The sequence below is a fragment of the Balaenoptera borealis genome (genome assembly GCF_965194805.1).
Source record: "Balaenoptera borealis genome assembly, chromosome: 10".
NCBI lineage: Eukaryota > Metazoa > Chordata > Mammalia > Artiodactyla > Balaenopteridae > Balaenoptera > Balaenoptera borealis.
In genome coordinates this window covers 31,530,282-31,543,516 of record NC_138874.1, presented here as the reverse complement: position 1 = coordinate 31,543,516, position 13,235 = coordinate 31,530,282, and the positions used below count along the sequence as shown (strand labels likewise).

The window sequence follows — 13,235 nt, the reverse complement described above, 5'->3', positions numbered from 1 at the left end:
CAGGTTTTTGTAATTTGGGTTTACATGTCTGTAAAAATTCCTACAATTCATCATTTTTCCACGCCTTTTACTTTTCTGTTAAAAGAAAAAAGAAAGAAAGTGTGAGTGTAATATACCTCTTCAAATTTTCTTTTTGGAAGGTTGCACTCTAGAATTTTTTGGTCGATTTTCGACCTCAGTATTTTTTGGAGGGCCGGTGTCATTTACAGACCTGCAATTGGTGAATAATTAGTGACCTTTTGCAGTGGGTTCAAAGCTGCTGTTGTGGGAAACGGCCACAAGGATGCAGCATTTCTCGATTCCCAAATCTGGGTACTAGGGCAGCAGAGCCGTTCTGGAAGTTGTCTGCCTAGGTTTTCAATTTGGATGGAATGTGCCAGGAAAACCCCCCATAAGTTTATGTCTCATTACTCCTAGTTCGTTGTTTTAATTTTTTCAATTCGGGTAATGGTTAGAATGTTGCTTGTCCAAGGTGTACACACTCTGGTTCATCTACATATCATATATACCTATTTATGTAGAGATCCTCTTCCCGTGTAAATTATTACAGAGTGTTCCGTAATCCTTCCTTGCTATATGGTCGGTCTTTTTGATATATGTATATAATATGTATTTGTATACATATGGTAACGCTAATCTTCATGTATCCATTCCCCCCACCTTTCCTTTTAGATAAGCATAGTTTTTTTTTTTTAATAAGTCTGTGATTGCCTTTCTCTGTGGAAATATGTTCATTTGTGTCAGTTATTAGATAACGCCTATAAGTGATATCATAGGTTATAGGACTTTTCCTTTCCGACTTACCTCATGGTCTGTGATTATCTCCAAGATCATCTATGGTGCCTCAAAGAGCAGTGTTTCATTGTTTTCCATGGCTAGTATTCATTGTGTACATGGACCACTTCTTCTTTATCCTTTCGTCTGTTGATGGACATTTTGGTTGCTTCACTGTCTTGTCTATTGTGAATAAGGCTGCAGTGCAGCTTTTGCAGCCCGGGTCTTCTTCATTCTGGTCTTCTCAGGTGAGAGGCCCTTTGGTGCGCCTGCTGGATTGAATGGTACCTCAATTTTTCTTTTCAACGCAGCTTCTTTCTGTTCTCATTATTAGCGTTTAACCCTTTTACATCTCACCAGCAGCTAGAGGGTACACAGTTCTCTTAAACCTCTTCAGCATTTATTGTTTGTAGACTTTTTGCCAATGGTCAGTCGACTGGTGTGAGTTGAAAACTTTTTGTAGATTAGATTGCATGAGTCTAATACTTCCTGAGGCTGAGCTTTTATCCATTTTCCTTTTTTTAAAAAGAGAGTGAGTAAAACTTACCTCTTCATACTATCTTCGTGAACATTTTGCCTGTTTTGAATTTTTTTATCCATTCCCTACCTCAGCACAATTTTGAGGGCAGGTGTCCTTTACAGCCCTGAGTCCTTGTGAATGGTAAGTGACCATTAGCTGGGGGTTAAAAGCTGCTCTTGCGGGAATCGGCCACAAGGCGGCAGCATTTCTCCTTTACCAAATCTGGTTACTAGGGCAACAGAGCCTTACTGGAAGTGGTGTTCTAGGTTGTAAATTAGAATGGAATGTGCGAGGAAAAAGCCCTTTAAGTTTATGTCTCCTTACTTCTTGTTGGTATTTTTAACTTAATTTTTATTTTTTCTCACAGCAAACTTGATTACAGTGTTTTGTTTGTTCTAGGTGTGCAAGATGTGGTTCTTTCACACATATACATATATCTATTCTTCTTCGGATCCTTTTCCCATGTAGGTTATGACACAATGTTGAGTAGTCTTCTCTTGGTATTGCGTAGGTCTTTGGTGATTCTATATTTCACATGTGTTTGTATCTCTCTGTTAACCTCAATATGGTAATGTATCCAATCCTCACACCTGTCCATTTGGTGAACCATAAGTTTTTTAATGAATCTATGAAAGTGTTTCTCTGTGGAAATATCTTTGTTTGTATCATTTTTTAGGTAACACCTATATGTGATACGATAGGATATGTGTTTTTCGCTTTCTCACTTACTCCAAGTTGCGTGATTACTTCTAGACTCATCTGTGGTGCTGGAAATGGCATCGTTTCATTTTTTTCACTAGCTCATATTCCATCTGTACAGGTAGCAGTTCTTCTTTGTCCACCCATCTGTCGGTGGACTTTTTGGTTACTTCCATATCTTGGCTACTGTAATACTATGCAATGCAGATTTGCGTGCCTGTGTCCTTCCAATTCTGTCTTCTTAGTTTATAGGTCCAGGAATAGGTCTGCTGGAACATATGGTAGCTCAATGTTTACCTTTTAAAGGCACCTCTATTCTGTTCTCCTTAGTGGCTCTTTCCAGGTTACGTCCCACTTAAAGTGGAGGGTATGTATTTCTTCCCAGCTCCTTCAGGATTTATTCTTTGTAGTTTTTGCTGATGGTTATTCTGAGTGGTGTGAGCTGATACCTCTTTGTGGTTGAATTTGCATGTGTCTCATAATGCGTTGAAATTGATCTTTAAGACATGTCCTTTTTATTTTTCCAGCTGTGATTAGAGCTTATTTCTTCAAAGTGTTTTCTTAAAGTATGTGTCACCATTTGAAATATTTTGGCCATTATCTCCCTCAAGACATTTTGAGGGCAGGTTTCATTTACAGCCCTGCAGTACTTGTTCATATGAAGTGACCATTAGCTCAGGCTTTAAACCTGCTTTTGCAGGTAACGGCCAGAGAGCGGCAGCCTTTCTACGTTCCCCTTGCTGGTACTAGGGAAACAGACCTACCGGCCAGTGGTGTTCTTCGGTTATAAGTTAGAGTGCCATGTGCCCGGATAAACCCACAAATGTTGATGTCTCCTTGCTTTTGTTTGTTTTTAAATTTCATTTATATTTATTATTAGAGTAATATTCCATTGTGTACGTGGACCACTTCTTCTTGGTGCATTCCTCGGTTGATGGACATTTTCATTGCTTCCAAGTGCTGGCTATGGTAAATCTTGCTGGCGTACAGGTTTGCCAGCCTGTGACTTTTTGATTCTCATTTTCTCAGGTGATAGGCCAAGCAGTGGTTGTGATTGATTGACTGGTAGCTCAATGTTTCCCTTTTCAAAGCACCTACACTGTGTTTTCATTAGTGGCTCTTTACATGCCCCCCCTTACAACCGAGGGTACGCATTTCTCCACACTCCCTTCACCGTTTATTTTTTGCAGCATTTTTCCTAATGGCCATTCTGACTGCTGTGAGCTGATAGGTTTTTGTAATATGGGTATGCCTGTCATTAAATTTTTTAAAATTCATCATATTCCTACATCGTTCTCTTTTCTCTTAAAAGAAAAAACCGTGAGTACAATATAGCTCTTGAAATTGTCTTCTTCGAAGGTTGCCCTCTTTTGAATTTTTTGGTCGATTTTGGACCCCAGAAATTTTCTGGAGGGCAGGTGTCATTTACAGAACTGCAAGTTGGTGAAAATTTAGTGACCTTTCGCAGTGGGTTCAAACCTGCTGTTGTGGGAAACGGCCACAAGGAGGTAGCATTTCTCCATTCCCCAATCTGGGTACTAGGGCAGCAGAGCCTTTCTGGAAGTCATTGTCCTAGGTTGTAAATTAGAATGGAATTTGCCAGGAGAAATCCCCATAAGTTTATGTCTCATTACTTCTTCTTGGTTTTTAAAAGTTTTTTAATCTGGGTAAAGTTTAGAATATTGTTTATCCTAGGTGTACACAATCTGGTTCATTTGTACATTATGTATGTCTATTAATGTACAGATCCTCTTCCCATGTAAAATATTACAGTGTTCCGTCGACCTCCCTTGCTATATGTTCGGTCTTTTTGATACATGTACAAAATATGTATTTGTATATGTATAGTAACACTAATCTTCATTTCTCAATTTCCCCCCCTCCTTTCCTTTCAGATGAGCATAGTTTGTTTTCTCAGCCTGTGAGTGTCTTTCTCTTTGGAAATACGTTCATCTGTGCCAGTTATTAGATAATGCCATAAGTGATAATATAGGATATAGGTGTTTTGCTTTCCGACCTACTTCATGTTTTGTGATTATCTCCAGGCTCATCTATGGTGCCTCAAAGAGCAGTGCTTCAATGTTTTCCATGGCTAATATTCCATGTGTACATGGACCACTTCTTCTTGGTGCATTCCTCTGTTGATGGACATTTTCGTTGCTTCCAAGTGTTGCCTATGGTAAATATTGCTGGAGTGCAGGATTGCCAGCCTGTGATTTTTGATTTTCCTTTTCTCAGGGGATAGACCCAGCAGTGGGTATGATTGATTGACTGGTATGGTAGCTCAACGTTTACCTTTTCAAGGCACCTCAATTGTGCTTTCATTAGTGGCTCTTACCACGTCCCCCTTAGAATCGAGGGTACGCATTTCTCCACAATCACGTCAGCATTTCTAGTTTGCAGCATTTTTGTTGATGGCCATTCTGACTGGTGTGAGCTGACAGGTTTTTGTAATTTGGGTTTACATGTCTGTAAAAATTCCTACAATTCATCATTTTTCCACGCCTTTTACTTTTCTGTTAAAAGAAAAAAGAAAGAAAGTGTGAGTGTAATATACCTCTTCAAATTTTCTTTTTGGAAGGTTGCACTCTAGAATTTTTTGGTCGATTTTCGACCTCAGTATTTTTTGGAGGGCCGGTGTCATTTACAGACCTGCAATTGGTGAATAATTAGTGACCTTTTGCAGTGGGTTCAAAGCTGCTGTTGTGGGAAACGGCCACAAGGATGCAGCATTTCTCGATTCCCAAATCTGGGTACTAGGGCAGCAGAGCCGTTCTGGAAGTTGTCTGCCTAGGTTTTCAATTTGGATGGAATGTGCCAGGAAAACCCCCCATAAGTTTATGTCTCATTACTCCTAGTTCGTTGTTTTAATTTTTTCAATTCGGGTAATGGTTAGAATGTTGCTTGTCCAAGGTGTACACACTCTGGTTCATCTACATATCATATATACCTATTTATGTAGAGATCCTCTTCCCGTGTAAATTATTACAGAGTGTTCCGTAATCCTTCCTTGCTATATGGTCGGTCTTTTTGATATATGTATATAATATGTATTTGTATACATATGGTAACGCTAATCTTCATGTATCCATTCCCCCCACCTTTCCTTTTAGATAAGCATAGTTTTTTGTTTTTAATAAGTCTGTGATTGCCTTTCTCTGTGGAAATATGTTCATTTGTGTCAGTTATTAGATAACGCCTATAAGTGATATCATAGGTTATAGGACTTTTCCTTTCCGACTTACCTCATGGTCTGTGATTATCTCCAAGATCATCTATGGTGCCTCAAAGAGCAGTGTTTCATTGTTTTCCATGGCTAGTATTCATTGTGTACATGGACCACTTCTTCTTTATCCTTTCGTCTGTTGATGGACATTTTGGTTGCTTCACTGTCTTGTCTATTGTGAATAAGGCTGCAGTGCAGCTTTTGCAGCCCGGGTCTTCTTCATTCTGGTCTTCTCAGGTGAGAGGCCCTTTGGTGCGCCTGCTGGATTGAATGGTACCTCAATTTTTCTTTTCAACGCAGCTTCTTTCTGTTCTCATTATTAGCGTTTAACCCTTTTACATCTCACCAGCAGCTAGAGGGTACACAGTTCTCTTAAACCTCTTCAGCATTTATTGTTTGTAGACTTTTTGCCAATGGTCAGTCGACTGGTGTGAGTTGAAAACTTTTTGTAGATTAGATTGCATGAGTCTAATACTTCCTGAGGCTGAGCTTTTATCCATTTTCCTTTTTTTAAAAAGAGAGTGAGTAAAACTTACCTCTTCATACTATCTTCGTGAACATTTTGCCTGTTTTGAATTTTTTTATCCATTCCCTACCTCAGCACAATTTTGAGGGCAGGTGTCCTTTACAGCCCTGAGTCCTTGTGAATGGTAAGTGACCATTAGCTGGGGGTTAAAAGCTGCTCTTGCGGGAATCGGCCACAAGGCGGCAGCATTTCTCCTTTACCAAATCTGGTTACTAGGGCAACAGAGCCTTACTGGAAGTGGTGTTCTAGGTTGTAAATTAGAATGGAATGTGCGAGGAAAAAGCCCTTTAAGTTTATGTCTCCTTACTTCTTGTTGGTATTTTTAACTTAATTTTTATTTTTTCTCACAGCAAACTTGATTACAGTGTTTTGTTTGTTCTAGGTGTGCAAGATGTGGTTCTTTCACACATATACATATATCTATTCTTCTTCGGATCCTTTTCCCATGTAGGTTATGACACAATGTTGAGTAGTCTTCTCTTGGTATTGCGTAGGTCTTTGGTGATTCTATATTTCACATGTGTTTGTATCTCTCTGTTAACCTCAATATGGTAATGTATCCAATCCTCACACCTGTCCATTTGGTGAACCATAAGTTTTTTAATGAATCTATGAAAGTGTTTCTCTGTGGAAATATCTTTGTTTGTATCATTTTTTAGGTAACACCTATATGTGATACGATAGGATATGTGTTTTTCGCTTTCTCACTTACTCCAAGTTGCGTGATTACTTCTAGACTCATCTGTGGTGCTGGAAATGGCATCGTTTCATTTTTTTCACTAGCTCATATTCCATCTGTACAGGTAGCAGTTCTTCTTTGTCCACCCATCTGTCGGTGGACTTTTTGGTTACTTCCATATCTTGGCTACTGTAATACTATGCAATGCAGATTTGCGTGCCTGTGTCCTTCCAATTCTGTCTTCTTAGTTTATAGGTCCAGGAATAGGTCTGCTGGAACATATGGTAGCTCAATGTTTACCTTTTAAAGGCACCTCTATTCTGTTCTCCTTAGTGGCTCTTTCCAGGTTACGTCCCACTTAAAGTGGAGGGTATGTATTTCTTCCCAGCTCCTTCAGGATTTATTCTTTGTAGTTTTTGCTGATGGTTATTCTGAGTGGTGTGAGCTGATACCTCTTTGTGGTTGAATTTGCATGTGTCTCATAATGCGTTGAAATTGATCTTTAAGACATGTCCTTTTTATTTTTCCAGCTGTGATTAGAGCTTATTTCTTCAAAGTGTTTTCTTAAAGTATGTGTCACCATTTGAAATATTTTGGCCATTATCTCCCTCAAGACATTTTGAGGGCAGGTTTCATTTACAGCCCTGCAGTACTTGTTCATATGAAGTGACCATTAGCTCAGGCTTTAAACCTGCTTTTGCAGGTAACGGCCAGAGAGCGGCAGCCTTTCTACGTTCCCCTTGCTGGTACTAGGGAAACAGACCTACCGGCCAGTGGTGTTCTTCGGTTATAAGTTAGAGTGCCATGTGCCCGGATAAACCCACAAATGTTGATGTCTCCTTGCTTTTGTTTGTTTTTAAATTTCATTTATATTTATTATTAGAGTAATATTCCATTGTGTACGTGGACCACTTCTTCTTGGTGCATTCCTCGGTTGATGGACATTTTCATTGCTTCCAAGTGCTGGCTATGGTAAATCTTGCTGGCGTACAGGTTTGCCAGCCTGTGACTTTTTGATTCTCATTTTCTCAGGTGATAGGCCAAGCAGTGGTTGTGATTGATTGACTGGTAGCTCAATGTTTCCCTTTTCAAAGCACCTACACTGTGTTTTCATTAGTGGCTCTTTACATGCCCCCCCTTACAACCGAGGGTACGCATTTCTCCACACTCCCTTCACCGTTTATTTTTTGCAGCATTTTTCCTAATGGCCATTCTGACTGCTGTGAGCTGATAGGTTTTTGTAATATGGGTATGCCTGTCATTAAATTTTTTAAAATTCATCATATTCCTACATCGTTCTCTTTTCTCTTAAAAGAAAAAACCGTGAGTACAATATAGCTCTTGAAATTGTCTTCTTCGAAGGTTGCCCTCTTTTGAATTTTTTGGTCGATTTTGGACCCCAGAAATTTTCTGGAGGGCAGGTGTCATTTACAGAACTGCAAGTTGGTGAAAATTTAGTGACCTTTCGCAGTGGGTTCAAACCTGCTGTTGTGGGAAACGGCCACAAGGAGGTAGCATTTCTCCATTCCCCAATCTGGGTACTAGGGCAGCAGAGCCTTTCTGGAAGTCATTGTCCTAGGTTGTAAATTAGAATGGAATTTGCCAGGAGAAATCCCCATAAGTTTATGTCTCATTACTTCTTCTTGGTTTTTAAAAGTTTTTTAATCTGGGTAAAGTTTAGAATATTGTTTATCCTAGGTGTACACAATCTGGTTCATTTGTACATTATGTATGTCTATTAATGTACAGATCCTCTTCCCATGTAAAATATTACAGTGTTCCGTCGACCTCCCTTGCTATATGTTCGGTCTTTTTGATACATGTACAAAATATGTATTTGTATATGTATAGTAACACTAATCTTCATTTCTCAATTTCCCCCCCTCCTTTCCTTTCAGATGAGCATAGTTTGTTTTCTCAGCCTGTGAGTGTCTTTCTCTTTGGAAATACGTTCATCTGTGCCAGTTATTAGATAATGCCATAAGTGATAATATAGGATATAGGTGTTTTGCTTTCCGACCTACTTCATGTTTTGTGATTATCTCCAGGCTCATCTATGGTGCCTCAAAGAGCAGTGCTTCAATGTTTTCCATGGCTAATATTCCATGTGTACATGGACCACTTCTTCTTGGTGCATTCCTCTGTTGATGGACATTTTCGTTGCTTCCAAGTGTTGCCTATGGTAAATATTGCTGGAGTGCAGGATTGCCAGCCTGTGATTTTTGATTTTCCTTTTCTCAGGGGATAGACCCAGCAGTGGGTATGATTGATTGACTGGTATGGTAGCTCAACGTTTACCTTTTCAAGGCACCTCAATTGTGCTTTCATTAGTGGCTCTTACCACGTCCCCCTTAGAATCGAGGGTACGCATTTCTCCACAATCACGTCAGCATTTCTAGTTTGCAGCATTTTTGTTGATGGCCATTCTGACTGGTGTGAGCTGACAGGTTTTTGTAATTTGGGTTTACATGTCTGTAAAAATTCCTACAATTCATCATTTTTCCACGCCTTTTACTTTTCTGTTAAAAGAAAAAAGAAAGAAAGTGTGAGTGTAATATACCTCTTCAAATTTTCTTTTTGGAAGGTTGCACTCTAGAATTTTTTGGTCGATTTTCGACCTCAGTATTTTTTGGAGGGCCGGTGTCATTTACAGACCTGCAATTGGTGAATAATTAGTGACCTTTTGCAGTGGGTTCAAAGCTGCTGTTGTGGGAAACGGCCACAAGGATGCAGCATTTCTCGATTCCCAAATCTGGGTACTAGGGCAGCAGAGCCGTTCTGGAAGTTGTCTGCCTAGGTTTTCAATTTGGATGGAATGTGCCAGGAAAACCCCCCATAAGTTTATGTCTCATTACTCCTAGTTCGTTGTTTTAATTTTTTCAATTCGGGTAATGGTTAGAATGTTGCTTGTCCAAGGTGTACACACTCTGGTTCATCTACATATCATATATACCTATTTATGTAGAGATCCTCTTCCCGTGTAAATTATTACAGAGTGTTCCGTAATCCTTCCTTGCTATATGGTCGGTCTTTTTGATATATGTATATAATATGTATTTGTATACATATGGTAACGCTAATCTTCATGTATCCATTCCCCCCACCTTTCCTTTTAGATAAGCATAGTTTTTTTTTTTTTAATAAGTCTGTGATTGCCTTTCTCTGTGGAAATATGTTCATTTGTGTCAGTTATTAGATAACGCCTATAAGTGATATCATAGGTTATAGGACTTTTCCTTTCCGACTTACCTCATGTTCTGTGATTATCTCCAAGATCATCTATGGTGCCTCAAAGAGCAGTGTTTCATTGTTTTCCATGGCTAGTATTCATTGTGTACATGGACCACTTCTTCTTTATCCTTTCGTCTGTTGATGGACATTTTGGTTGCTTCACTGTCTTGTCTATTGTGAATAAGGCTGCAGTGCAGCTTTTGCAGCCCGGGTCTTCTTCATTCTGGTCTTCTCAGGTGAGAGGCCCTTTGGTGCGCCTGCTGGATTGAATGGTACCTCAATTTTTCTTTTCAACGCAGCTTCTTTCTGTTCTCATTATTAGCGTTTAACCCTTTTACATCTCACCAGCAGCTAGAGGGTACACAGTTCTCTTAAACCTCTTCAGCATTTATTGTTTGTAGACTTTTTGCCAATGGTCAGTCGACTGGTGTGAGTTGAAAACTTTTTGTAGATTAGATTGCATGAGTCTAATACTTCCTGAGGCTGAGCTTTTATCCATTTTCCTTTTTTTAAAAAGAGAGTGAGTAAAACTTACCTCTTCATACTATCTTCGTGAACATTTTGCCTGTTTTGAATTTTTTTATCCATTCCCTACCTCAGCACAATTTTGAGGGCAGGTGTCCTTTACAGCCCTGAGTCCTTGTGAATGGTAAGTGACCATTAGCTGGGGGTTAAAAGCTGCTCTTGCGGGAATCGGCCACAAGGCGGCAGCATTTCTCCTTTACCAAATCTGGTTACTAGGGCAACAGAGCCTTACTGGAAGTGGTGTTCTAGGTTGTAAATTAGAATGGAATGTGCGAGGAAAAAGCCCTTTAAGTTTATGTCTCCTTACTTCTTGTTGGTATTTTTAACTTAATTTTTATTTTTTCTCACAGCAAACTTGATTACAGTGTTTTGTTTGTTCTAGGTGTGCAAGATGTGGTTCTTTCACACATATACATATATCTATTCTTCTTCGGATCCTTTTCCCATGTAGGTTATGACACAATGTTGAGTAGTCTTCTCTTGGTATTGCGTAGGTCTTTGGTGATTCTATATTTCACATGTGTTTGTATCTCTCTGTTAACCTCAATATGGTAATGTATCCAATCCTCACACCTGTCCATTTGGTGAACCATAAGTTTTTTAATGAATCTATGAAAGTGTTTCTCTGTGGAAATATCTTTGTTTGTATCATTTTTTAGGTAACACCTATATGTGATACGATAGGATATGTGTTTTTCGCTTTCTCACTTACTCCAAGTTGCGTGATTACTTCTAGACTCATCTGTGGTGCTGGAAATGGCATCGTTTCATTTTTTTCACTAGCTCATATTCCATCTGTACAGGTAGCAGTTCTTCTTTGTCCACCCATCTGTCGGTGGACTTTTTGGTTACTTCCATATCTTGGCTACTGTAATACTATGCAATGCAGATTTGCGTGCCTGTGTCCTTCCAATTCTGTCTTCTTAGTTTATAGGTCCAGGAATAGGTCTGCTGGAACATATGGTAGCTCAATGTTTACCTTTTAAAGGCACCTCTATTCTGTTCTCCTTAGTGGCTCTTTCCAGGTTACGTCCCACTTAAAGTGGAGGGTATGTATTTCTTCCCAGCTCCTTCAGGATTTATTCTTTGTAGTTTTTGCTGATGGTTATTCTGAGTGGTGTGAGCTGATACCTCTTTGTGGTTGAATTTGCATGTGTCTCATAATGCGTTGAAATTGATCTTTAAGACATGTCCTTTTTATTTTTCCAGCTGTGATTAGAGCTTATTTCTTCAAAGTGTTTTCTTAAAGTATGTGTCACCATTTGAAATATTTTGGCCATTATCTCCCTCAAGACATTTTGAGGGCAGGTTTCATTTACAGCCCTGCAGTACTTGTTCATATGAAGTGACCATTAGCTCAGGCTTTAAACCTGCTTTTGCAGGTAACGGCCAGAGAGCGGCAGCCTTTCTACGTTCCCCTTGCTGGTACTAGGGAAACAGACCTACCGGCCAGTGGTGTTCTTCGGTTATAAGTTAGAGTGCCATGTGCCCGGATAAACCCACAAATGTTGATGTCTCCTTGCTTTTGTTTGTTTTTAAATTTCATTTATATTTATTATTAGAGTAATATTCCATTGTGTACGTGGACCACTTCTTCTTGGTGCATTCCTCGGTTGATGGACATTTTCATTGCTTCCAAGTGCTGGCTATGGTAAATCTTGCTGGCGTACAGGTTTGCCAGCCTGTGACTTTTTGATTCTCATTTTCTCAGGTGATAGGCCAAGCAGTGGTTGTGATTGATTGACTGGTAGCTCAATGTTTCCCTTTTCAAAGCACCTACACTGTGTTTTCATTAGTGGCTCTTTACATGCCCCCCCTTACAACCGAGGGTACGCATTTCTCCACACTCCCTTCACCGTTTATTTTTTGCAGCATTTTTCCTAATGGCCATTCTGACTGCTGTGAGCTGATAGGTTTTTGTAATATGGGTATGCCTGTCATTAAATTTTTTAAAATTCATCATATTCCTACATCGTTCTCTTTTCTCTTAAAAGAAAAAACCGTGAGTACAATATAGCTCTTGAAATTGTCTTCTTCGAAGGTTGCCCTCTTTTGAATTTTTTGGTCGATTTTGGACCCCAGAAATTTTCTGGAGGGCAGGTGTCATTTACAGAACTGCAAGTTGGTGAAAATTTAGTGACCTTTCGCAGTGGGTTCAAACCTGCTGTTGTGGGAAACGGCCACAAGGAGGTAGCATTTCTCCATTCCCCAATCTGGGTACTAGGGCAGCAGAGCCTTTCTGGAAGTCATTGTCCTAGGTTGTAAATTAGAATGGAATTTGCCAGGAGAAATCCCCATAAGTTTATGTCTCATTACTTCTTCTTGGTTTTTAAAAGTTTTTTAATCTGGGTAAAGTTTAGAATATTGTTTATCCTAGGTGTACACAATCTGGTTCATTTGTACATTATGTATGTCTATTAATGTACAGATCCTCTTCCCATGTAAAATATTACAGTGTTCCATCAACCTCCCTTGCTATATGTTCGGTCTTTTTGATACATGTACAAAATATGTATTTGTATATGTATAGTAACACTAATCTTCATTTCTCAATTTCCCCCCTCCTTTCCTTTCAGATGAGCATAGTTTGTTTTCTCAGCCTGTGAGTGTCTTTCTCTTTGGAAATACGTTCATCTGTGCCAGTTATTAGATAATGCCATAAGTGATAATATAGGATATAGGTGTTTTGCTTTCCGACCTACTTCATGTTTTGTGATTATCTCCAGGCTCATCTATGGTGCCTCAAAGAGCAGTGCTTCAATGTTTTCCATGGCTAATATTCCATGTGTACATGGACCACTTCTTCTTGGTGCATTCCTCTGTTGATGGACATTTTCGTTGCTTCCAAGTGTTGCCTATGGTAAATATTGCTGGAGTGCAGGATTGCCAGCCTGTGATTTTTGATTTTCCTTTTCTCAGGGGATAGACCCAGCAGTGGGTATGATTGATTGACTGGTATGGTAGCTCAACGTTTACCTTTTCAAGGCACCTCAATTGTGCTTTCATTAGTGGCTCTTACCACGTCCCCCTTAGAATCGAGGGTACGCATTTCTCC

General features: G+C 39.5%; 3 long non-coding RNA genes across 3 annotated transcripts; all 3 read right to left on the bottom strand.

The window, feature by feature from the left end:
* Window positions 1–125: 125 nt before the first annotated feature.
* On the bottom strand, window positions 126–3,866 carry LOC309636287. Its single transcript, XR_014249377.1, has 2 exons — window positions 3,473–3,866; window positions 126–256 (listed from the first exon to the last, which is right to left on the bottom strand). It is a non-coding gene; the product is annotated as an uncharacterized lncRNA (long non-coding RNA).
* Window positions 3,867–4,559: 693 nt separating this feature from the next.
* Window positions 4,560–8,300, bottom strand: LOC309636285. Its single transcript, XR_014249375.1, has 2 exons — window positions 7,907–8,300; window positions 4,560–4,690 (listed from the first exon to the last, which is right to left on the bottom strand). It is a non-coding gene; the product is annotated as an uncharacterized lncRNA (long non-coding RNA).
* A 693-nt stretch (window positions 8,301–8,993) lies between these two features.
* On the bottom strand, window positions 8,994–12,922 carry LOC309636291. The gene is made up of 2 exons (XR_014249381.1): window positions 12,342–12,922; window positions 8,994–9,124 (listed from the first exon to the last, which is right to left on the bottom strand). It is a non-coding gene; the product is annotated as an uncharacterized lncRNA (long non-coding RNA).
* Between the last annotated feature and the right edge of the window lie 313 nt (window positions 12,923–13,235).